The sequence below is a fragment of the Balaenoptera borealis genome, assembly GCF_965194805.1.
Source record: "Balaenoptera borealis genome assembly, chromosome: 15".
Classification (NCBI taxonomy): Eukaryota; Metazoa; Chordata; class Mammalia; order Artiodactyla; family Balaenopteridae; genus Balaenoptera; species Balaenoptera borealis.
The window spans coordinates 87191734-87219197 of NC_138871.1; positions in this window are offsets into that span (position 1 = coordinate 87191734).

The following is a 27464-nucleotide window of genomic DNA, read 5'->3' on the forward strand; positions in this document are numbered from 1 at the left end:
GAAGGAAAGGAAACCACCATGTAATATCAGAAAAATCCCATGCAATGAAATTCTCTGTGTAACTCTGTCTTTCTCTAGGATGACATTATCTTTCATGGGTGTCCTCTATCATCATTATTTTCTCTTCTGGGTCCTAGCTTCTCCTTGGGGTCCTATGTTCTTATTTTCCATAGTAATTGCTAATATCTGTCTTTGAGCTGCCGTGACAGTGACTCTGCTTTGTCTTAAAACCTCAGTGCTCAGGACCATCTAATTCAGTCTTTTTTTGTCATTTAGCTTGGCAGAGAAAAACCTGTGTTACGCATACAACCTTGATAATCGGCTGTAGCCAGAAGGGTGGGGTTGTCTGGTCCAATAGGGACACCTATGGCCATGTCCTCTTAGGGGGTTGCAGCCCACCCGTGGCTACTCTGCTGCCATGACACTCCCTTCCATTTACGATCACTTCCCTTTGAAGACCTACCAGACAAGAAGACTCTATTATTAAATATCAGCACAAAAAGTTCCTTGATATCCACCACACTGACAACTCTGTACCTCATTAAAAACTGCAAGTACTTGAAAGATCAGTTCTTTTACCCAATTTAAATTTTTTAATTATTTTCAATTAAGTATTTAAAAATACATAGGAAGTTGAGTAGTTTCTAAACCAGGAATTTTATATGTTTATGAAGCACTGGATCTTTAATTTGTCCTTGTTGATGCATGGCAAGAGTTAGTATTAGATTTCCTTAACTATGTTTTCAGGAATAAAACAAATATTGGACAACTTATATGCAAAGGCACTTACATCACAACGTCATTAAAATACAGACTATTCTGGTTCTCAGAATCTCATCTAAAACTCATATATCTCCATTCTCAAGCAGACATGTGTCCTAATTTAATTCTTCATTTTTAAATTAATATTCATTACTTGCCAATGAATACACTGATCAGACATACTTATATATGGAAACTGAGTTATCAGCTATATTTTATTTAAATGTATGTTTTTCTTTTACATGCCATTTTTATTTCTTGTCTTACAGGAGCTATACATTGCAAGGTTATAATAAAGGATGTGAGAATAGTAATATGTATTATTTTCACTGGTTAATGGAAACACATACTGGTTGATAATCTACCAGTTATAAATTGGAGCTGGCTTCTATACTACTGAATAAAGTAGTTAGGAATTCTTTGCATCCTCATGGAATCCTTTCTGCACTTATTTTCCAAAATACAAAAACTTCACCCATTCATCCATTTCTGTCCCAGGCAATAACTGCCTGGCCCCTGTCCTGAGTCTTCCTCACTGGAGAACTTTATAAGTTTTCCTCTAATTTCTTCAGAGGCATATTTCAAGCTCATGATAGCTTTTTCAGGAATCCTTTAGTTTCTCTTTGGAAACCCAGGAATTCATTTTCTTCTCTCTAATGTTTCAGGATAAAAGTATACTCCCTGTATCCCTATTCCCACCTCACTTCTACCCATAGAAGACATTGCTTATTGAACATGCCACTGTTTCCAGATGGGCCTAGAGATTCTCAGTCCTTCTCAACATGGCCCTTTTATCGTTACCATGCTGGAATTAGCATGGGAGATAAAACCTATTTATAATCCCTGTGGCATTTATTCACCTAAGAGCATTAGCTGAGAACTGTGCTTTGTTCTGGGGTTAGATGAGAAAGACATCGTCCTGCCCTCATGGAGTTTACAGTTGATGGGTTAAATAGATGTCAATACCTATCTGAAATCTGGCAGCCAAGAGTATAAGGGACAGTGATCTATACTGGAAAGAGTGATGCACTCTGTCTGGGGGGGCTTCACGCTGCAGGAGATGGACAATGGAGAATTGTGCTTACACCTTAAAGGAGCCAGACATCCCATGGGAACTTCAGCATGTGTCTTGTAGTTATGACAGGCAGGGAGTGGTCTTCAAGAGGACAGAAGCCAGGTGTTATGGGTGGACTTCAGTAACCTAGTCCATTTCAACAAGCCTTTCCTGATTAACTGCATCCTGATAATCTGGGTTAATTGTTTTAAAAGCCATGGTAGATAAGTCCAAGGAATTCATGAACTAGCGGAACAACAAAAATCTGAAAGGTAAAATGTAATATTTCAAGGAAGTAAGTGCTTTAATTGGGGTGAGAACAAAGAGCTATCAGAATACAGAAAAGAACGAAATTAATCTTTATGTGTGGGAAAGTTAGGGGACATGTAAGGAAAAAAAAGCATAGTAATCTTTTAGTGAGGAAATAGTCTACTAATAAGAATATTATTATAATAAGTAAAATACTAAGCTTTAAGAGTGTGGTAGCAATTATAGCATAATTAAATATGGATATGTTCATATAAATTTCATACAGAGTCTGCTGCATGCGTGCTCCTTTCAAAAGAAAACAGCTGTGACAAAATGCAGTCATTGCTACTTGTGATGTTTTAGAAACACCTTAATGTCACTCAGTAGACAGACTTGTATTTCAAACCAACAGAACAGGTGAAAATACTGCAGAAAATACTTAAAAAGTTGCCAAGTTGCTATGATATTTGTTTGACGAATCCCAAGTAGATCTGATTTTAAAGGAAACCTGTCACTCTCATCAGTTATCATTCCTGTGGGAGGACTAAATCCTTCTACAACTTTTTAATCAGACTTTCTGAGATGTGCCTCAAGCCTCACCAATGATTTTTTTTATTTTTGGCCTCGCCGCCACCTTGTTGTCTGACATATTGAGGTTCTGCTAGAAAAGTTCAGCAGCAGCTTAAATTATTTTGTGTCCTGTTAAAGTCTGACAGCTTGTGGAATTGAAGAGAGGTGTGTGCTTGTGAGTGACTTGTAACTACCTTGACTAGTGCGCATTTACTGTGGTTCTTCTACCACATCGACTGCAATGGGTTCCATGTTGAAATAGTAGTTTTGCCTTAGGAGTCTGTGAAAAATTCCTGTTTGATAACAGAAAGCATAATTTTTATTTTTATTTTGTTAAAAAATCTTTAAGTTTCCTACCCTGTGATAAAAAATACTGTAACTTCTCCAGAGGCTACTGAAACTGAGCATTACTCCCCAGAGTTGGCAGTTAAAAAGTTATTGTTGAGCAGTGGAAAGAGCTTGAGAAGGATGGTAAAAATCACAGGCAGAATACTGAGAGTGATTCCTCCTCCAACTTTTCCATGACACAGTGACATGCAAAAAAATCCATGTCCCTCCTCTTGAAAACTAATTACTCATGCTAGGCTTTGGTATGGAATACCTGTGTTTGACTTCTTGGTTAACTGCTAACTGGCTCACGGGTTCTCAGCGCTGTCTGAACGTGAGAATCACCTGGCACTTTTAAAACTCTCACTGACCCCTAATATCCCAGACAAGTTAGATCAGAATCTGAGGGGTTAGTGCCCTCCGAACAGCATTTTTAATGCCTCTCAAGTGATTACAATATGTAGCCAAGTTTAAAACCAAGTATTGACGTTTTGTCCCAGGTAAGTCATTTCATCTGTCTTCACCTATGTTTTTACATTTGCAAAGTGGAATGTTTTAGATGTTCCAACCTCTTCCATTCTGTATCAAAGGAAGGGGAAATGAAGGTGTTTAGTCGAAGGGATTTTCAACATCCTTCTCAGTAGGAACAGCCTGTGTTTTTGACTCCACAACGGGGCTCATAGAACCGAGGGACAGAACACTTGAGCATCCTTGGAAGGTAAAGGGCTTAGCCTCAAGCTAAGACTTCCATCCTAACAGTCACAGAAGAGCAGAGGAAGCACCGATAATCCACTAATTCACTGCTCAATATTCTTTCTACCAGGCCAAACCACACTCGTCATCCTGGCTTCAACACTTTACTGCCTGGGGTTAAAGCCAGGGAAGGGAACAGGCCAGAGGATGCAGGATTTTAGCTACCAATTCTGTTTAGAGAAAAATTCATGACTGTGCTCCTGAAGCTGTGCCAGAAAGAGCCAAGCACAGGATAGTCTGTGTAAACAGTATCGAGTTCAGGGAAGGAGGACTTACACGGCCTGAAAGGAAAAATAGAAAAACAAAGTATGACTCACCAAGGCCCTGATGCCCAAGATGGGATGGGTACCATTTGGCAAGAAGTAAGTCATGTGGGAGTAGGGATCAAGCTTGAGTAAACAGTCATTGGCTCAGTCTAAGGATGCATTTTAAGGATCCAGCGTTCCCAGTTGAGAGTGCTTCCATTCCTTCTTGGCAGATTAAGGTCAGCATTTTGAAATAACAGGTTTCCCTCCATAGAGACATCCAGAAAACTCCCTCTCTCAGTTGGCTATTGCATCCCTGGGCTCCCAGAATTTACTGCTCCATTCACTTGGAAATGAATCCTGAACAGTTGAAGCCTTTTCCTCATGTTGCACCCTCACCCTTGTATCTTCGTTGTCCCTCTTCAAGATCTGATTCATGTTTCATTTCACTTAACACCAACCACAAGGCTTTGCAAACCAGAAGCTCTTCATCATTTTATTTTTCTTCCAGTGCAGTACTAATTTGGGGGAAAGCAGTGAAAATGAAGGAGGCTAAGGAGATATGGGTGTCCAAATAGGGTAGAAGAAAATCATAAATGAAGTCAAGGCAGGGCAGGGGTAGAGGCGACTCATCCTTAATCACAGGCTGTAGTATACACATCTCTTCATGAGATGTTCCTCCCGACGTTGGAGCCATTTGTTTATAGATCTGTTCCCTCCACTAGTCTACAGGCATTTAGTGGGCAGCGTCTGGGCCCTCTTATTTTTCAATTAGGTATATACTAGCATCAGAGATGACTGGCGTTATCAGAACGGGAATAGTCTTGGACATCAATATTCCAAAATAGGACTTGGTTCTCATTTGAGAGACCATAACTGTGAAAATATAATTATACTAAGAGCCAGGCACTTGAAAGAGAAAAACAGTCTTCTAAAATATACTCAGAACCTGGGGACATAGCACAGATGTCTATCCCACACTGTTCTCTGTAAGAACAGGCTGATGGGATAAGAAGTTCTCCCACCTCTGGTGAGGGCGCTCAACCATCAGCTTCCTGATGGAAGGAAAGAAGATCAGAGAAGATGCAACTGAAAAGCCATGAGTCTTGATTGGGCCCGTGGCCCTAACCTTCCCCAATTGTTCAAGGCCTGTAGGGGGAAGAAGAGCAGGACAAATGGGGTCCCTGGGTAACTGGGGGATCCCACAGCAGAAGGGCACTGGACAGTTTTCCAAGGTGTTCCCCAGGAGACTTTTATTCTTCTGGAAAATCCTGTCTTTACTCACCGTGACACATGAACAATAGATTCAGGCAATTTGGCCCAAGAATAGCCTCTCAGAATCCACGCAAACCATGTCTTTTGTGGGAAGCTGATGAGTTTTACACACCAACACCCACCTTCTGTGGAGTTATGCCTGAAAGCTGGCCAGCAGTCTCAAGGAAGCAATGGTCCCTGAAAGAAAGTTTCAGAACTTATGGATCTTGGAATATCGGGGAGTGGGGGATTGGCGAAGAGTGTAATGAGAAGAGTCGACCATGTCTACAGTGAAGACAGAAGCCAGTGTCCAAGGAGGACACCCAAGCGCGTGCCAGGCTGACCATGAGTTTGGTCTGCAGACCCTCATCTAGAGCCAAGACAATACCTGATCCTCTTAAAGGAAAAAAGGAAAAGACAAAGACTTTGAACCTGACTGAATGGTTTCCAAAGAGGAAGCAATTGGGTTGTAAACTGAGGGGTTGATAGGATCAATGTGTTAAATATCCTGTTATAAATAGAAATGGAGTTTATAAACTCCATTGCTCATAAGTTTTTAGTTTGGGTATAGAGAAATAAAGTAAGTTATATTTTTATGCCTCTGAATTTTGGACTAACATTGCTGAGACTTTGTAACCAGTTGCATTTTGTGATGCCATCCCTTAGGACTGGAGCTAGTTTGCATTAGTGCCGAAGAGCTTGGTGTTACCTTCTATGCTTTGAGCTCTGTGCCAGGTCCTCAGGATGTAGACTGTCAAGGCAACAGACTCAGATTCCCATTTTATGAAGCCAAGAGCCCAGCAAGGAAGGGAGAAGTTGTCAGTGAGATAGGGTGACTAACAGGGAAATGCAGGATGCCAACGGAGAATAAAGCCAGGAGACCTCACTTTATGTGGGAGTCAGGGTATCCTCCCTGAGAGGTCATCCTTGAGCTCAGACCTGACCGAGTCAGGGAACAGGAGAGAAAAGCGGGTCCCAGGCGAAGGGAATTTCCCAAAATTTTCAAGTTTCGTATCTCACGCAAGAGGCCAAAATGATACTGATTCCACCTAGACAGGAATTACAGACACACTGAACTCCAAGGCTCAAGATAAAGGATGCTTCAAATTCAAAATAATCGTGGTATCTTCTCCTAGAGCCTGTAAGTGGTACTTTATTTAGCACATAAAACTTAGCATGTTTCTGAAAACATAACCTTGAACCCTCTCAACTAAATGTTTTCTGAAAGTTTGGTCAAGAAAGTCAACGTATTTGGAAGATTTTAACTATTCTTCCAGCCAATATTGTCTATAAAGGGGGGAGTGGTAAATACTTTTGGCTTCGTGGGCCATAACTTCTCCATCACACCTGCACAATTCTGCCTTTGTAGCATGAAATCAGCCATAGATAATATGTGAATGAATGAGTATGTCATGTTTCAATAAAACCTATTTACAAAAATAGGTGATGATGGACCAGATTGGGCCTGCAACCATAGTTTGCCAATGCTTGTTCTAAACAGCCTAAATCAAAAACACTCAAAAATCTATTCCTGCACTAACCTGGAGAATAGGGAACTTTGATTGTAGACTATATGATTTTGCTTTGCAGAATTATTTAGCCATTAGCTGGAGGCACCACTACTGAATGTTGTAGGACTATCATTGCTGGAAACATTGTATTTGGCTAGGACTGGATAACATGCTCCTGCCTAGCTGCAAGAGAGGCAAGAAAACAAGTAACTGACACTTCAGAAGCTGTCATGGGAGAGGAGCTCAGTTTGATTAGGTAATTGCATTAGTAGGGATGGGCTTCAGCAACAAACATTTATGTCCCCATCACGTTAATTGTCCATCCTGCTTCTGCAAGGATTTTCTCTCCATCATCACTGATGTCACTCAAGGATCCTAGGTGACAGAAGTGATGATCTCAAATATTGCTGGTTACGGTGGCAGAAGGGAAAGAGAGTGTGGCAAAGTATACACTAGATCTTTAAGCTTTTTTTCCCAGAAGTGATACACTTTATTTTCTCTCACATTTCATCGGCCACAGCAAGTCATGGATATGCTAAGTTTTGAAGGCTGGGGAATGCAAATTTATCCTAAGCCCATAGAAAGAATGAGACAAAATCTTTCTGAACAACACCAGTGCTACCACAGCACAATCAGTAGCTGTCCTGAGAGACTGGGGCATGAGTCCAGAGTAGAAGGATGTGGGCTCAGGGAGACAGAGATCCCGGGAGGGAGAACAGGCTGCCTGAGAGGAGGTTTCTTACTCCCAGAGGGAAGGGCCATGGCCACAACAGGTGGGCGTCAGCGAGGGCTTCTGAAGTATCCGCCATGTACATTAATCAGCATTCTCACAAATTTTTAACTGGCTACAACCCTAACTTACCAGTCCTCACCTGTCAGGTCGAGGAGAGTCCTTCCTGGGCCTCAGAGCTACCCAGCAAGACCCTCACAGGGGTCCCACAGAAGCCAGGGAATGTGTCATTGTCCTGGAAGGTCACTTCTCATGCAAAAACACCTGAAATTTCCTATGAAAACATGTGAAAAGAAAATGGAAATGATCCCCACACACCTGCATGCTGAGAAGGGTTTCACTTCATCATACCTTTTCATCAAACACCCCCGCAGTTCCATCATTTTCCTGTGTTTACTTCTCTCCCCACTAGTAGCCATGTTGGGGCAGGGGTCTTTTTCTTCTGACAGGGCAGGGGTCTGGCTGCCATCCCTTGGACAGCTGGTTCCAAGTTCCCCTCAACAGGCCAGGTAACTCAGCTCTATCAGCTCTATCTGGTTGCTTCATGCTTCAGTAACTAATCCAGAGTCAGCACCACTGTTAAAAACACCAGTTGTTAAAGATGAAACAGAGATGGGAGCAGGTGGGCTGTGTGGGCTGAGATGTTACACCTACAAAATATGCAGAGAAAAAGAGTTTCTCTGTGCAGTCCACTGCACTTTCAAACAGACACACAGACGTACATCTATTTGGAGCCAACAACAAAGAAGGACTGAGCCAGAAAGGGAGCAGCGCTACAGCACAAAGGCTCACAGGGCACGTCCCCCTAGGCTCTGCCTGAGGATGCTAATATACAAAAGCCTGAAATATGCCTTTATGATTCCTCTGCTCCTCTGTATATCCTTCTGGGGGGGCAGAGACCTTGACTTTTTCATCTCAGTAGCCTGAGCCCAGCACATTGCGTTTGGGTACACAAAATAGGTTGACTAAAGAAAGAAAAGAGAGTGAAGAAAATAAATAAATAAAACTAGAAGCAAAGTGGGGAGATTTCTTTTTTTCTTCCACAAAAGATTCACTTGAGGTTCCCTTAAATAGTGTATATCTGGGGGGAACCTGGATGTCTGTTTGGAGAGCATTAATTACCTGACGCATGGGCAACAATCAGAAAAGAAATGATAAAAATAGTGTCTATTTCAATAGGACTCATATTTGCTTTCTCATTTGGTTGTCAAGTCTCCCTTGACTCCAGTTAAAGTAGGAGAGGTTTTGTTTGGTCTGTTTGGTTTTCTTAGCTGACTTTGATAATACCAAAATAGGGGATGATAAAAATATGGCACAATATATTCCAATTAGGAATTGGAGAGTATGATTCAATTTACAAAAATTCACTCTTTCTTGTATTTATTCATTCCTTCAATAAACATATTTTAAGTGCCTATCGTGTACTAGACTTTGTGCTGACGGTCCATATTGGCTTAAAGTTTGCAATCTGTAGCAGAGAGCATTGCATTTTTAAGTAATAAATACTTAAACTGAACTGATTGCTTCAACCTTAACTTTGTAATCATAGAGAAAGCCCTTATCTTTCTGGTTAGCTTTGCTTTATCGAAGGTGAAGCAGTAATGGTGTTATGTGCTCAAAGTATTAACATGAAGGAAAAATGAGAAAACACTCTGTGCGGGGCGCAAAGGAAGCTCTTTGGATAAGAACTTTGGATAAGCTTTGGATAAGAAGCTCTTTGGATAAGGATAAGAAAGTTTTTGTTTTCTTTTCCTTTCCTTCATTCAAAAATGAGGGCTAGATTAACCAATTAATAACCATATTTAGCCTTTTTATTACAAAAGACATGAGTATCAGAATTTCTGAGGTAAGATATCTTTCTTCTTCAACAAATGTAAAATTAGCTATAGAAAGTCAACACACCCGCAATTGTGGGCTAGACCATGAGCTCCAGATAAGATTCGGAGTGGGTGCTGTGAGATTTCCCAGGACTGCTCTCTGTGGGCTGGGCTCACCAGAAAAATAGTCTGAGAAGACGTTCCCTTTGACCTACACATGAAATGTGTGGTAAATTCATAAAGACAAAGAGAAGGATGAAAGTTCTTCTTGGTAAAGAGCTCGGATATGAGCCAAGTTCCAGGATCCAAGAGGCAGGAAATAGCCCCACCTCCAGCCTTGATTCTGAGAGTGGGTTTCCATCGTCTTGTTCACTGATGACCAATCTCTAACAACGAATGTTTATTGGGAATCTCATGTGTAGACCTGCCCTGTGTTAAGGGGTGCGGGAGATGAAGGAAACCCAGCCACATTCCCTCCCCGAGAAGCATACGCCATGTTTTACAATAAGTGAATTTCAGTATTGTATCTTTTAGGCAGAAATTTGATGTAGGGCTAGTCTTTGTTGGACACCATCCAAACTCCAGATCATTGATGTATTCACTCCTTAACTTATTTATTAAACATGTCAGACAGACCATATTAGGTTCAAAGCAACTTATAGCTCCATTATTTCCCATCATTGCCTTTCACACCTGCTCTAGATTCTCTCTTCCTCATCAAATAAAACACATTCCCATAATTTATTGGGTCACTTTTAGATATTACCATACACGGTCATTCTTAAGTTGTAAAAAGTCAATATCAAAACTTCAGTCTGTCATCCGATATAAAGTTTTTCTTCCCATTTCCTAACACAGGCCAGATGTGTGATTCTGAAGATGAGCAGTGGGAGACAAGGTCAGCTTATTTCCTCTCCTCTCCCCGTCTCCTAATGTGTATGTGTGTGTGTGTACACACACATATATATTTACATATATTAATAGAGAGAGAGAATTATACAGAATTACAGTATACATGTTACGTGCATCACTATAGAATTATGAATGAAGTACACTGCAGTCTTGACTCCTACCACTGCCTCTGCCTTGGGCTTCTTCCTTGTAGCAGAGCTTCGAAGGCGGCCTCTTGGCGCGGAGTCCATCTCCGGGTTCTCGGGGTATGCTCAGCATTCCTCCACGTAATCTTTCCCTCAATGCAGGCAATGCATTCTTCAACTGACCCCTTCCAACTCTTCCTTAGGGCCTATTTGGTAAGCCATTTCAGTTGGGGTCACCTTGCCCTGGTGGTTAGATCCCAAGCCTGTTTCTGCAGGTACCACTCTGGTCCAAGGGAAATACTTCATAAATGTGCGTCCCCAACACTGGAAAATCGGTGTGCTGTCAAAGAAGCCTTCTCACTTCTCTGACATCACGGGTAGACCCAGCTAGCTGCATTCCTTTAGACCTTTCTAGTCTAGAGACCAAGGTCGGCTTCGGACACATTACATAGTTTCCGTTCTCCAAACACCAAGAGGTACATGGACCCCTCTATTGCTGGTTTCTTCTCAGAAATTCTCAGTACTAAGATTTTCTGTCTCCTCTTATAAATAGGCTGGTCATGGGCAAGGAGCTAAGAGTCACAGAACCATTATCATACTATCACATTTCCAGGTAAAGCAAAGATGCTCTACGAAATTCATTTAAAATGTGGGAATACTTCTTAAATTTATTTTTCCCTGGTATTCCTTTCCTTTAATCGTCACACACAATTGAAGAGTAAAAGCCTTCTTTCATTCATCTAGAATCTCTGACTTTAGATAATTAACAATATGTGGCTTTTAGTTATGATTCTACACATTACAAATGCTCTGTTTTTTGAGTGTGACTTTTCCTTGAAACGAGGTATATTTCTTGCTTTTGTTGAAAAACGGGTGGCAGTTAATTGCACTGGCTGATGACATCAATTATTATTATAATTTTCACTTTTAAGGGTATAGTACTTTGCTATACTTGAAATAATGTCTTCTGTAATAAGGATTTCCTTCTACTATGTGATTTGGGCTTTCTCACCCTATAACTCAAGTTAAATTATAAATTTTCTATATCAGGAAAAAATGCAATCCCTCCACAACTCCATCAACAGCAGTAATTCTCCTCTTGAAGAAGGTTAAAAATCTTATCTGTATGTGAGTTCTATGATTTAAACTTGTGTGATGTATAGCAAGACATAGAAAATAAAATGGATCTTTGCCCAACTTATGTCTGACCCAAGGCTTTTAGCAAGAGACTGATTGTATCCTGAAATTTTAAGGAGGTCTTTCTTCTCCTTTGGGGAATATCTTTTCACAATCCATGCTAATGAATAACAATGTACTCTTGTGTTATTTTACCTATGATTATTAGAAAAAAACTCTGCCATAGAACTTGTCTCTATGGCATTAACAAGGATAATTGGTCCTCTTTAGGGATCACTTTCTAGTTTGAAATGATTCTAGACCAAACTCTGTGGCATCAAAGAAAAAAGATGAGGGAGAGGACCTTCAAGATGGCAGCAGAGTAAGACGTGGAGATCATCTTCCTCCCTACAAATAAATCAAAATACATCTACATGTGGAACAACTCCTACAGAACACCTACTGAATGCTGGCAGAAGACCTGACTTCCCAAAAGGCAAGAAACTCCCCACGTACTTGGGTAGGGCAAAAGAAAAAAGGAAAAACAGAGACAAAAGAATAGGGATGGGACTCGCACCAGTGGGAGGGAGCTGTGAAGGAGGAAAGGTTTCCACACACTAGGAAGCCCCTTCGTGGGCGAAGACTGTGGGTGGCGGAGGGGGGAAGCTTTGGAGCCACGGAGGAGAGCGCAGCCACAGGGGTGCGGAGGGCAAAGTGGAGAGATTCCCGCACGGAGGCTCGGCGTCGAGCAGCACTCACCAGCCCGAGAGACTCGTCTGCTCACTCTCTGGGGTGGGCGGGGGCTAGGACCTGAGGCTCAGGCTTCAGAGGTCAGATGTCAGGGAGAGGACTGGGGTTGGCTGCGTGAACACAGCCTGAAGGGGCTAGTGTACCACAGCTAGCCGGGAGGGAGTCTGGGAAAAAGTCTGGACCTGCTTAAGAGGCAAGAGACCATTGTTTTGGGATGCGCAAGGAGAGGGGATTCAGAGCACCACCTAAATGAGCTCCAGAGATGGGCATGAGCTGCGGCTATCAACATGGACACCAGAGACAGGCATGAGACACTAAGGCTGCTGCTGCAACCACCAAGAAGCCTGTGTGCAAGCACAGGTCACTATCCACACATCCCCTCCCAGGATCCTGTGCAGCCCACCACTGCCAAGGTCCCGTGATCCAGGGACAACTTCCCTGGGAGAACACACGGTGCGCCTCAGGCTGGTGCAATGTCACGCCAGCCTCTGCAACTGTAGGCTCGCCCTGCATTCCATACCCCTCCATCCCCCCAGCCTGAGTTACCCAGAGCCCCCTAATCAGTTGCTTCTTTAACCCCGTCCTGTCTGAGCGAAGAACAGATACCCTCAGGCGACGTACACACAGAGGCGGGTCCAAATCCAAAGCTGAACCCTGGGAGCTGTGCAAACAAAGAAGAGAAAGGGAAATCTCTCCCAGCAGTCTCAGGAGCAGCAGATTAAATCTCCACAATCAACTTGGTGTACTCTGCATCTGTGGAATACCTGAATAGACCATAAATCATCCCAAAATAGAGGCGGTGGATTTTGTGAGCAACTGCAGACATGGGGTTTGCTGTATGAGACTGACTAGTTTCTGATTTTTATGTTTATCTTAGTATAGATTTTAGCGTTTGTTATTATTGGTGGATTTGTTTATTGATTTTGTTGCTCCCTTCTTTTTTTTTATTACTTTTTTTATTCTTTTATTTTAATAATTTTTTTTATTTAATGACTTTATTTTTTTTTTTTTCTTTCTTTTTTTCCTCACTATTCCTCTGAGCCGTGTGGCTGACAGAGTCTCGGTGCTCCGGCCGGGTGTCAGGCCTGAGCCTCTGAGGTGGGAGAGCCGAGATCAGGACATTGGACCACCAGAGACCTCCCAGCCACACGTAATATCAATTGGCAAGAGCTAACCCAGAGATCTCCGTCTCAACGCTAAGACCCAGCTCCACTCAATGACCAGCAAGCTCCAGTGCTGAACACCAATGCCAAACAGCTAGCAAGACAGGAACACAAGCCCACCCATTAGCAGAGAGGCTGCCTAAAATCATAATAAGGTCACAGACACCACAAAACACATCACCAGACACGGTCCTGCCCACCAGAAAAAAAAAATCCAGCCTCATCCACCAGAACACAGGCACCAGTACCTTCCACCAGGAACCATACACAACCCACTGAACCAACCTTACCCACTGGGGGCAGACACCAAAAACAATGGGAACTATGAACCTGCAGCCTGTGAAAAGGAGACCCTAAGTGCAGTAAGTTAAGCAAAATGAGAAGACAGAGAAATACACAGCAGATAAGGAGCAAAGTAAAAACCCACAACACCAAACAAATAAAGAGGAAATAGGCAGTCTACCTGAAAAACAATTCAGAGTAATGATAGTAAAGATGATCCAAAATCTTGGAAATAGAGTGGAGAAAATACAAGAAACGTTTAACAAGGACCTAGAAGAACTAACAAGCAAACAATGATGAACAACACAATAAATGAAATTAAAAATTCTCTAGAAGGAATCAATAACAGAATAACTGAGGCAGAAGAACGGATAAGTGACCTGGAAGATAAAATAGTGGAAATAATTACTGCAGAGCAGAATAAAGAAAAAAGAATGAAAAGAATTGAGGTCAGTCTCAGAGAGTTCTGGGACAACATTAAACACACCAACATTCAAATTATAGGGGTCACAGAAAAACAAGAGAAAAAGAAAGGGACTGAGAAAATATTATAAGAGATTATAGTTGAAAACTTCCCGAATATGGGAAAGGAAATGGTCAATCAAATACAGGAAGTGCAGAGAGACCCATACAGGATAAATCCAAGGAGAAACACGGCAAGACACATATTAATCAAACCATCAAAAATTAAGTACAAAGAAAAAATATTAAAAGCATCAAGCGAAAAGCAACAAATAACATACAAAGAAATTCCCATAAGGTTAACAGCTGATCTTTCAGCAGAAACTCTGCAAGAGAGAAGGGAGTGGCAGGACATATTTAAAGTGATGGAAGGGAAAAACCTACAACCAAGATTACTGTACTCAGCAAGGATCTTATTCAGATTCAACAGAGAAATTAAAACCTTTACAGACAGGAGAAAGCTAAGAGAATTCAGCACCACCAAACCAGCTCTACAACAAATGCTAAAGGAACTTCTCTAGGCAGGAAACACAAGAGAAGGATAAGAACTACAAAAACAAACCCAAGACAATTAAGAAAATGGTAATAGGAACAAACATATTGATAATTACGTTGAATGTAAATGGATTAAATGATCCAACCAAAAGACAAAGACTGGCTGAATGGATACAAAAACAAGACCCATATATATGCTGTCTATAAGAGAACTACTTCAGATCTAGGAACACATACAGACTGAGAGTGAGAGGATGGAAGAAAGATTCCATGCAAATGGAAATTTTAAAAAAAGCTGGAGTAGCAATTCTCATATCAGACAAAATAGACTTTAAAATAAAGACTATTACAAGAGACAAAGAAGGACGCTACACAATGATCAAGGGATCAATCCAAGAAGAAGATATAACAATTGTAAATATTTATGCACCCAACATAGGAGCACCTCAATACAAGGCAAATGCTAACAGCCATAAAAGGGGAAATCAAGAGTAACACAATAATAGTAGGAGACTTTAACATCCTACTTTCGCCAATGGACACATCATCTAAAATGAAAATAAATAAGGAAACACAAGCTTTAAATGACACATTGAACAAGATTAACTTAATTAATATTTATAGGACATTCCATCCCAAAACAACAGAGTACACTTTCTTTTCAAGTGCTCATAGAACATTCTCCAGGATAGATCATATCTTGGGTCACAAATCAAGCCTTGGTAAATTTAAGAAAACTGAAATACTATCAAGTATCTTTTCTGACCACAACGCTATGAGAATAGATATCAATTACAGGAAAAAATCTGTAAAAAAAAACAAACACGTGGAGGCTAAACAATACACTATTAAATAACCAAGAGATCACTGAAAAAATCAAAGAAGAAATCAAACAATACCTGGGAACAAATGACAATGAAAACACCATGAACCAAATCCTATGGAATGCAGCAAAAGCAGTTCTAAGAGACAAGTTTATAACAATACAATCCTACCTCAAGAAACAAGAAACATCTCAAATAAACAACTTAACCTTACACCTAAAGCAATTAGAGAAAGAAAAACAAAAACCCACAAAGTTAGCAGAAGAAAAGAAATCATAAAGATCAGCTCAGAAATAAATGAAAAAGAAATGAAGGAAACGATAGCAAAGATCAATAAAATTAAAGCTGGCTCTTTGAGAAGATAAACAAAATTGATAAACCATTAGCCAGACTCATCAAGAAAAAAAGGGAGAAGATTGAAATCAACAGAATTAGACATGAAAAAAGAGAAGTAACAACTGACACTGCAGAAATACAAAGGATCATGAGAGATTACTACAAGCAACTATATGCCAGTAAAATGGACAACCTGGAAGAAATGGAAAACTCTTAGAAAAGCACAACCTTCCGAGACTGAGCCAGGAAGAAATAGAAAATATAAATACACCAATCACAAGCACTGAAATTGAAACTGTGAGTAACAATCTTCCAAAAAACAAAAGTCCAGGACAAGATGGCTTCACAGTTGAATTCTATCGAACATTTAGAGAAGAGCAAACACCTATCCTTCTCAAACTCTCCAAAATACAGCACAGGGAGAAACACTCCCAAACTCATTCTACAAGGTGACCATCACCCTGATACCAAAACCAGACAAAGATGTCACAAAAAAAGAAAACTACAGGCCAATATCACCGATGAACATAGATGCAAAAATTCGCAACAAAATACTAGCAAATAAAATCCAACAGCACTTTAAAAGGATCATACACTATGAGCAAGTGGGGTTTATCCCAGGAGTGCAAGGATTCTTAAATATATGCAAATCAATCAATGTGATACACCATATTAACAAATTGAAGGATAAAAACCATATAATCATCTCAATAGATGCAGAAAAAGCTTTTGACAAAATTCAGCACCCATTTATGATAAAAACCCTCCAGAAAGTAAGCATAGAGGGAACTTGCCTCAACATAATAAAGGCCATATATGAGAAACCCACAGTCAACATCATTCTCAATGGTGAAAAACTGAAACCATTTCCACTAAGATGAGGAACAAGACAAGGTTGCCCACTCTCACCACTATTATTCAACATCGTTTTGGAAGTTTTAGCCACAGGAATCAGAGAAGAAAAAGAAATAAAAGGAATCCAAATCAGAAAAAAAGAAGTAAAACTGTCAGTGTTTGCAGATGACATGATGCTATACTTAGGGAATCCTAAAGACGTTACCAGAAAACTACTAGAGCTAATCAATGAATTTGGTAAAGTAGCAGGATACAAAATTAATGCACAGAAATCTCTTGCATTCCTATACGCTAATGATGCAAAATCTGAAAGAGAAATTATGGAAACACTTCCATTTACCACTGCAATAAAAAGAATAAAATACCTAGGAATAAACCTACCTAAGGAGACAAAAGACCTGTATGCAGAAAACTATAAGACACTGAAGAAAGAAATTAAAGATGATACAAACAGGTGGAGAGATATACCATGTTCTTGGATTGGAAGAATCAATATTGTGAAAATGACTATACTACCCAAAGCAATCTACAGATTCAATGCAATCCCTATCAAACTACCAGTGGCATTTTTCACAGAAGTAGAACAAAAATTTCACAATTTGTGTGGAAACACAAAAGACCCCGAATACCCAAAGCAATCTTGAGAAAGAAAAACAAAGCTGGAGGAATCAGGCTCCCAGACTTCAGACTATACTACAAAGCTACAGTAATCAAGACACTATGGTACTGGCACTAAAACAGAAATATAGCTCAATGGAATAGGATAGAAAGCCCAGAGATAAACCCACACACATATGATCACCTTACCTTTGATAAAGGAGGCAAGAATATACAATGGAGAAAAGACAGCCTCTTCAATAAGTGGTCCTGGGAAAACTGGACAGCTACATGTAAAAGAATGAAATTAGAATACTCAACACCATACACAAAAATAAACTCAAAATGAATTAAAGACCTAAATGTAAGGCCAGACACTATCAAACTCTTAGAGGAAAACACAGGCAGAACACTCCATGATATAAATCACAGCAAGATCCTTTTTGACCCACCTCCTGGAGTAATGGAAATAAAAACAAAAATAAACAAGTGGGACCTAATGAAACTTAAAAGCTTTTGCACAGCAAAGGAAACCATAAACAAGACAAAAAGACAACCCTCAGGATGGGAGAAAATATTTGCAAACAAAGCAACTGACAAAGGATTAATCTCCAAAATTTACAAGCAGCTCATTCAGCTCAGTATCAAAGAAACAAATAATCCAATCCAAAAATGGGTAGAAGATCTAAATAGACATTTCTCCAAAGAAGATATTCAGATTGCCAGCAAACACATGAAAGAATGCTCATCATCACTAATCATTAGACAAATGCAAATCAAAACTACAATGAGGTATCACCTCACACTGGTCAGAAAGACCATCATCAAATAATCTACAAACAATAAATGCTGGAGAGTGTGTGGAGAAAAGGGAACCCTCTTGCACTGTTGGTGGCAATGTAAATTGATACACTCACTATGGAGAACAGTATGGAGGGTCCTTAAAAAACTAAAAATAGAACTAACATATGACCCAGCAATCCCACTACTGGGCATATACCCTGAGATAACCATAATTCAAAAAGTGTCATGTTCCACAATGTTCATTGCAGCACTATTTACAATAACCAGGACATGGAAGCAACCTAAGTGTCCATCTACAGATGAATGGATAAAGAAGATGTGGCACATATATACAATGGAATATTACTCGGCCATAAAAAGAAATGAAATTGAGTTATTTATCATGAGGTGGATGGATCTAGACTCTGTCATACAGAGTGAAGTAAGTCAGAAAGAGAAAAACAAATACTGTATGCTAATGCATATATATGGAATCTAAAAAAAAAAAAAAAATGGTTCTGAAGAACCTAGGGGCAAGACAGGAATAAAGACACAAATGTAGAGAATGGACTTGAGGACACGGGGAGGGGGAAGGGTAAGCTGGGTTGAAGTGAGAGAGTGGCATTGACATATATACACTACCAAATGTTAAATAGATAGCTAGTGGGAAGCAGCCGTATCACACAGGGAGATCAGCTCAGTGCTTTGTGACTACCTAGAGGGGTGGGGTAGGGAGGGTGGGAGGGAGACACAAGAGGGAGGGGATATAGGGATATATGTGTACGTATAGCTGATTCACTTTGTTATACAGCAGAAAATAACACACCATTGTAAAGCAATTATACTCCAATAAAGATGTTAAAAAAAAACAACAAATAAACAAAGATGAATGGCCAAGTGTCTGCAGCTTGACTTCTTGCACATTTGGTATATTGTAGCTTAGTAGTTTTTCATTCCACACAATACATATCTGTGTAATTTCCTGTATATATATATATTTTTTTTTTAAATTAATTTATTTATTTATGGCTGTGTTGGGTCTTCATTTCTGTGTGAGGACTTTCTCCAGTTGCGGCGAGCGGGGGCCACTCTTCATCGCGGTGCGCGGGCCTCTCACTGTCACGGCCTCTCCCGTTGCAGAGCACAAGCTCCAGACGCGCAGGCTCAGTAGTTGTGGCTCACGGGCCTAGCCGCTCCGCGGCATGTGGGATCTTCCCAGACCAGGGCTCGAACCCATGTCCCCTGCATTGGCAGGCGGATTCTTAACCACTGCGCCACCAGGGAAGCCCTCCTGTATATTTTTTTATACTCACTGGTAATCTATGCTCTGCCTTGTCCTAATGCATGTACTTCTGAGGAGTAATAGAACTAAAAGATGCTTTGCCTTCTAAGAGTTTGCTCTCTGAATCAGAGAGAATACTAACACAAAATATTTTAGAGTGGCTGAAGACTAAATAGATGATGGATAAATCATGAAAGCCATGCCCACTCTTTTGACACACTGAAAGTAACCCAGATAGCTTTGTGTATGTTATGTATTGATAAATCTAGTCATCTTTGCTCTCAGCTCAAGGCCCTATATATTTAAAATATTATATTTATTTAAGATATTTACTGATCATTTTCTACGTATCTACAGTAGAGTTGGGAAAACAAAGCATACAAACAACACAGTTAAATAATAATACGAGACCAGAATGAGCTTAAGAATTCTAAAAAAGGTAACAGATACAGAAGCAATAAAGGCTACAGGAACTCAGAGAAACAGGAAAATGAAGTATCCAGACTAATTGGGATGAAGTCCTGACCAAGGAGGTCCGCCTGCATCATGCCAGAAGAATGGGTAGCGCTACAAATGAGAAAAGATATTTTTATGGAAATTTGAAATTGCAAAAAACCAACCTTATTCTCATTATTGGTCAATACATCTTTTGGAAACCTCAGACTCACATCTTTCCAGTCTAGCAGGTCCAGGAAGGATGCATGTCTTCCTCCCAGCAAACCAGGATGGTGCCTTTGGGACATGAGACCATCCGTCGACCATTTTTTCCAGAAGGATGGGCTGTGAAGATACTCCAGTCTCAGTCCGGTGACCACATGGAATGGACAGGCAGTTTCTCAAGGGAAATAAGACTGGTGGGCACTCAAAAATGACAGCTATTTACTGCACCTTCACACCAGCATTACCCCTAAGTCTCCTCGACCATGAAGCCCACCATGATTATCCTGGCCAAGCAGCCTCATCACTGTTCCTGGATCACATCATGTTTGTTACAGACTGAAAAACCAAGCCTTTGCTCAAGCTTTTCATCTCTACTAGAAAGTTACTCCTTTTTCTTCCCTCTTTACTACACATTATCCATTACTCAGTCTCAACACAAGCTGACCTCCCCCATGAGGAATTCCCAACCAGTCCAGACACTTCACTCTCCAGATTCTCCAAGTTCCTACAGCCCCATCTCCAAAGGATTGCCATGGGCCCTTCACCCAGATTCCCTAATAGTTTCCCTGCTGTGGTAAATGGTATTATTGATCATCAAATTTCTCTTCCCACCCCTGCCATGGAAGAAGCACAGCCTCTGATCTCACTGACATTGGCCTTGGCCAAGTGACTTTCTTTGGCCAACAGAATGTCAACAGACATGGCTTATACCAAGTTCAAGCACGTGTGCTTAGAGACCCTGCAAGTTTTCACCAGCCTCTTGAGGTTTGTGCTCCTCCATGAGAATAACACTCTCCAGAGAGTGGCTTTACTTCAACCTGGAAGCTGGATGGCTTAGACTGACCTGCAGCACGGAGCCAGGCCAAGCTCAGCAAAACAGGGTCCAGCAGAGTCACAGCAAACTTGTAGACCTATAGTGAGAAATAAGCATCTGTTGTATAAACGAGTGACATTTGGGGGTTGTTTGTTACTGCAGCAAAGCTGACTAATACAACTACAAACTGTTCAGTGGTGGAACAAATGCCAAGGACTTTAGTCTTTATTAACATGAAGCTTTGACAAGTGATACTGTTTCTCTGAAGAGTATAGGTTACTAATGGGTATCAGGAATACATCAGATTTCTTTTAATACCAATTGAATCATCAATCTTTCTTGAATTTGTTTCTCCAAGCACACACACTCACAAATATTGGAAAACTGCACTCACAGTACCTAAGCACCCATGCTGCTACCAGTGGCCACTGCACAAGGAGTATCAGTCACTACACACAGAGGTCTGGGACCTGCCTCCTGGCCCCAGGCTTCTCCAACCTTCAACACTCACACGTGCCATAAACACACAAGTGCATACACATGCATCTCACACACACACACACACACACACATACACTCGTGCACATTTACACACATGCACACTTACACCCGCACTCACACGTGCACACGCTCATATACACGCACACCTACGCACATCACTCTCACACACATCCACACCCACACACATGCATGATCACACACACGTACAGCTCACACACACGTGCACACTCACACTCTCACACACCCTTGCCCTCCCTGCACACGCTCACACCCAAGCATGGCACACGGGCTGAATTCCTCTTTCCAGACTAGGGTTGGGCTCATCCTCAGTTGCTCTTTTGCACACAAACCACTTTTCTTCCTGGAGTGCTAAGGATCAATCAAAGCCAGAAAATCAATGCTGGTCATTTCTGCCCCTTGAAAACATGTCTCTGGGCAAGAAGCTAGGAGGGAGGAAAAGAGGAGTTAAAATGTGCACTAAATATAATATATATATATATATATATATATATTTATATTTATAAAGTAAATGCATATATTTACATCTATAAATATAAAAACACAAAGATTTTCCAAAGAATCTTAGAAGTGAGATAAGATAGCAAGATAGGCTAGGAAAAGTACTTAAAGGACTCTGGCCTCTGAGAGGTCCTTGAGGAGACTCCGTCCCACTGGCCTGACATTTTCACAGCGACTGTTTTGAAACTTCTTTATTAAATGCCAGCAGGAGTTATACTGGGAGCACTTTGGGATCTGCGTCTTACTGATTGTAAAGAATGGTGATCTCAAGCCCGGCCATCACCCCTTCCCAATGCTGTTTGCACCAGTTTGCTGATGTTGGAGGGTGGCTTCTGGGAGGTGGAAAACTTCTGGGAAAAAACCCACCGGAGTGTGTGAGTGGGATGCAGACACCTGGGGCTGCCTGGGCAAGTGGAGAGGAAGCACGGTCTGAACAAGCCAGGTTCCAAAGGGGGACGAGGACACTTAGGAAAAGAGGTGCTCTCCTGAACGAAGGCCCACAGAGCGGGCTGGGTGCGGACTGGGAGGAGAGAGACGGAGCGGCAGAAAGAGCTGCTGCCCTCAGGATTCCAGAAATTGTACCACAGGCCCCTTTGAGGGAAGTTAACCCTGGAAGGAGCGCCGTTGGCCACTTCTGAGGGGCTCGCCTTCTAAGCAGGCACCGCAGCCCTGCTCCCAAGTGGTCAGCGGTCCACAGAGCAAGAGGTGCTGCGCACAGCGGTGCCGCGGACAAAGCAGCCTCTCGTTGGGGAGCCCAGCCCAGGAAAGCGGGGCAGAGGAAGCTGCTCCTTGCGGATCCAAGGCCTGTCCTGGCCACAGGAGCTTGCGGAGAAAGAGAGGACCCATCCCGTAGGCCAGCTGGCTGCTACACACACCCTGCCAGGCCTGTCTGATGATTAAAATGAGACCCTTTCCCTTTCGCCCCGTCAGCCTCCCCTCCCGGGAGCTGGTGAATATGTAAGGCGGCCTCTGGCAGGAAGGAGGTGTGTGCGGAGATCCAGGGTTGGAATCAGTCTCTCCAGGCTCTGGCGCCCACATACTCCACATTCAGCCTGGTCACCTCGGTCCCCTTTCACAGATGGCGAGGAGGACAGCGTCGGTTGTGATTGGGGTCAGAGATCCTACTGGATACCTGCCCACAGCCTGCAGCAGACATGGCCAAGAGCTTCTCACTCAGACGAAAACACTCTGAATAACGCTCGCTTTAATGGGATTTCACAAAGTCTCCTAAGATGCCACTGAAACAAGCATAAATATTGTTCCCGAGTCCTGAAAAGGCAAAAAAAAAAAAAAATTCTATCCCACGCGGCAGGCTCTTCTCACCAGTATAAGAACATAAAACTTCTCATACCTAAGCCACGGGCAGCATGTCTTTGAAAATATTTTGAATTAATTTCTATGTTTGGTTTTAAGAATGAATCATAATAATAACTCTTGGTTTAAGAAAGTCAGGATCTTATCACCTAAAAAATATGCACACATGGTATGTCTTAGAGTTAAAAGAAGACAATGCAGTTTAAATTTCTGATGCATTTGAGGAGGATGGCAAAACTGTCCAGGAGCTTGAGAAAACAATGATTGCCTCCATTGCTTTTATGCTCAAAATTGCAACAAGGACAAATAAAATAGTACCTACCTAATTTAATTAATACAGTTTTATGACTTAGCTTATAATGTCTGCTGTACCAGAACCGTTTGCTGCTAAGAACACGAACCAGCAGGAAACGGGCATTTATTAAGTCAGGAGCCAAGTGTCAGGAAAGGCAAAGTCATCATGCATTCCTTATTCCACAAATCCACAACGATCCTTTTCATGGAGGGGAAAACCAAGGCCCAGAGATTCGGTGGCATCGCTGGAGGTGCCCAGAAGGATACGGCCGAGCTGGCAGGGGGGCCTGGCCTGGGAGTTTCCGGAGCCCACCGTCTCCGCTCTGATCAGACCCCATTCTCACCTCATCACGGTCAAGAGTTCCACCCCATCGTCCCCGCAATGGCCTGGTGCTTCTTAGACACAAAAGACAGAGTGCAGGAAGGAAGTGAACATTAATCAAGAGTCTAGCCCCCCCTCCTCCTCCTGACACTGCGCTGGGGACCCCCGCGGCTGAGAGGGAGCAGAGCGCGGGATGGAAAAGCGCACGCAGCCCGCGGTCACGGTTGGCCCTGCCACGCAGATCCCAGCCCTGGTTTGATGAGAGTGATGATTTCTAAAAGGCCCTTGTTTGAAGAGAAACAAAGGGCAGTGAACAGCCTGCTTTCTGATCCCAAGCTGTCGCTGAGACAGCACATTATAAAAGCATTAGCACTCAAGCAAGGCTCGTGCATTCCCTGAATGAGTGGTCAGGAGAGCCACGGTAATTTATCAGAACCCAGGACCATGCTGGAGGCAAGCAATTCTCTGAAGTCCCCGCGCGGCCCAAGGTTTGTGCACACGCGATCAGAGCCTGGCATCTCTACGATCACATGCGTCCTCTCATGTTGGGGAGAGTCACAGGCCTGGCTTGGGCACAGGGTACGGGCTCAAGATTTCACTTCCAAAGCAGGCAGATGGTGCAAGCCGTGTTCTATGCGCGAGAGAGATCACGCCCGGCTCACATGAGCATTTTGACAGAGCACCAAATAGCGCATTTATCAATCTGATGTGGTATCTGACAGGGGCTGCCTGCTGGCCCCCAGCCCCCTTCCCAGCATGGCGAAACCATCCAATTATTGAGGTCACAGATGTCAAAGCCTTCCTAGCACGTATTCGAAAATGTCAAAATCACCCTCTGCATCTCTTCATTGGGTTCTCTGAAATAAAACTTTGATCTCTCATCACACGTCCAAAGGTACCGCTGAAGATTGGACCTTCTTTGGGGAAAACAGGTGGTCCTCAAGCTGATCTCAGGTTGCCTGCCTGTGAGTCCCTGATCCTTCCTGCTGTGAAACACCGTGCCCTTTGCCTGGCTTCTCTCTGGTGAACAAGTTCCTGTTACCAAAAAAGGGAAGAACCCTGGGCTGGGAATTGGAAAACCCAGATTCTATGTGTTGCTATTCCATTGACTTTCTAAGTCTTGGTTTTCCGAGCTTTAAAATGGAATTAGCAGGTAAAGTTAAGCCTAAATATGAAACAATCTTTACCATGATTAAATTGAATTTACTATGAATAAATAAAGTATGCTGCTGACTGTAGCTGGATTACATTAGCTGTCTTCTTTTTCTGTGACTTCTCCCCAAATGCGGGTCCCTGGGGATGACCCACTGCAGTTTAGGTGAACTCTGGGTCAAGCCAGGAGCAGGTGACATGGAGAGGTGGTGAATATGTTGAAAGCACAAGGGAAAGAGGAAAATGTAGGGAGGAGAGAAGCAGAGGCGAGGACCAGGTTGTGGGGAGCTTACATCAAGCTGAAGGGTCAAAACAAGAGGAAGAGGTGAGCTTGTGATGCAAGGTCCATAGCCAAAGGTGACTCATTATCTCAACAACTGACATTTTCATAGAGCAGTAAAAGTCACACAGCAGTTTCATATATATTGATTTATTTGGCAATTGCTTTTTAATTAAAAATGTTACCAGGCCCTGGGGAGTCAACAGGTTGAGAACCAGGGCCCAGCCTGGCCATCACGTCTCATGGAAATCCTTTCCTGATCCCTTTCTCAACAGTCACTCGTCCCGCATGTTCTCGAAGTTCTGGATCCAACCTGATCAGGGCAGCTACCACACTTCATTCACCAGGTCTGATCACGGCTCTTCCTGGCCTCACAACATGAGAATATTGAAGGAAGGGACTTTCTTTCTGCATACATAGTCCCATAGTAGATGCTTAATAAATGTTGATTGATGGGAAATAGTTTTCCTTTCTAGAAATATGACCAGAGAATGGGCACCTTAATCGCTCATTTATCTCAATCTCCCAGGTAGAGCAAGGAAAATACTACATCAGAGCGTGTGTGTAACAAATATCGTATGATTTCACTTACATGTGGAATCTAAAAATATGACACAAATGAACTTATTTACAAAACAGAAACAAACTCACAGACATAGAAAACAAACTTCCGGTTACCAAAGGGAAAGGGGGGAGGGATAAATTAGGAATTTGAGATTAACATATACACACTACTATATACAAAATAGATAAACAACAAGGACCTACCATTTAATACAGAGAACTATATTCAATATCTTGTAATAACCTATAATGGAAAGGACTCTGAAAAAGAATATATATATACATATATAGAAAATGTAATATATATAACTGAATCATTTTGCTGTACACATGAAACTAACACAACATTATAAATCAACTATACTTCAATTAAATAAAAGAGTGTGTGTGTGCAATTTCTGGTTTATTAAGGAGCATGGGCACGATAGAAATGAAAAGACCTTATAAATCACATCAGTAAATTATGTTAGACTTTCTATTTATCAAACTACTTGTGAAAAATCCTAAAATATGGCATATATTACAATGTAGTGATTACAATTATATTGATTAGAATCACTAATTTGAAAAAAATATTTTTAAAACCCTTTTGCCACTGGAAACATCACAGTTTCAAGACTTCGCTTTAATTTCTCCATCCACACAATCCAGATATAATTATGTATCACAAAAAATATTCCATCCTGTCTGACTGTCAATTGCCAAGTCAACCATCTTCACTTTCCTGAAGAAAATGTGGACTCCTGTTAGCACTTAATCACGGCAAACATTCACAGCTTTCCCCGTTACTGGTTTCCTGCTGCAGATTTCAGCAGGTTGGACACACAAGGTGTCACTCTATTTAAAAGTTCATGCTGAACATTTTGCTCAGTTGGAAAAGATAAAGAGCTGTGAACGATGTGACGCTTTTAGCATCTGTTTAGGTAAACAGGGATATGACTGACCCTCCAACGTGCACCCTGCCAGCAAAGACAATCCCAACAAATTTCTACCCACTTCAATGAAAACAGTTAAAAATGAGCCATGCTGCATCTCTGAATGGCAATCTCTCTGCATTGTATTGCTTCTTTTTAATATCCCAAGCTGCCCACACAAACAGACAGAAACCTATTTACTTTACTTCTGCAAAGGGAACTCTCTTGCTCCTCCAAACAATAGACCTTCTGAAGTAGCTGATGCCTGAATGTGCATAACATCGATGCAATAACTTGAAAAATAGAACACAATTTGGTGGATCGACTGGTTATATTGTCTTCCTCTTGCCAAACTATTGGTTCAACTGTTATTTTCTTTCCGCTGAACTGACAGGATGGATCAGTGGTTTTCTCTATGTCATTTCCACGTACAAGCCCAAGAAGAAGGCTTCATCTCCAAGCAGCCATTCCATAGGATCCTGGAACTCTCTTCCCCTCCACTCCAGGTGCTCAACTCCTACATACCTTGTTGGGTTTACTCAACTGCTGCTTCTTCCAAGGGGCCTTCAGTTCCCCAAGTGAAAATTACTTCATTGCTAAATCTGTTTGTTATACCTCTTATATAGCCTTTATTTCAGTCTATGTGATAAAAATTGCATGTTTGTCTTTCCTCCATAGCAGAAACCATGTCTTATTCATTATATAATAGTTGCCAAGCAACTATTCATTACCTTGAATTCTGCAGTGCTAAAGAATAACGAGTCAAAATAATTATCTTGCTTATCTGTGAAAAAGAAGTTGCCCTTGGCTCTGTCCTAAAAGGTGTGGTCCTTTCCTTTGCCTGGTTCATGTATCATGATCAGCACAACTTCAGGT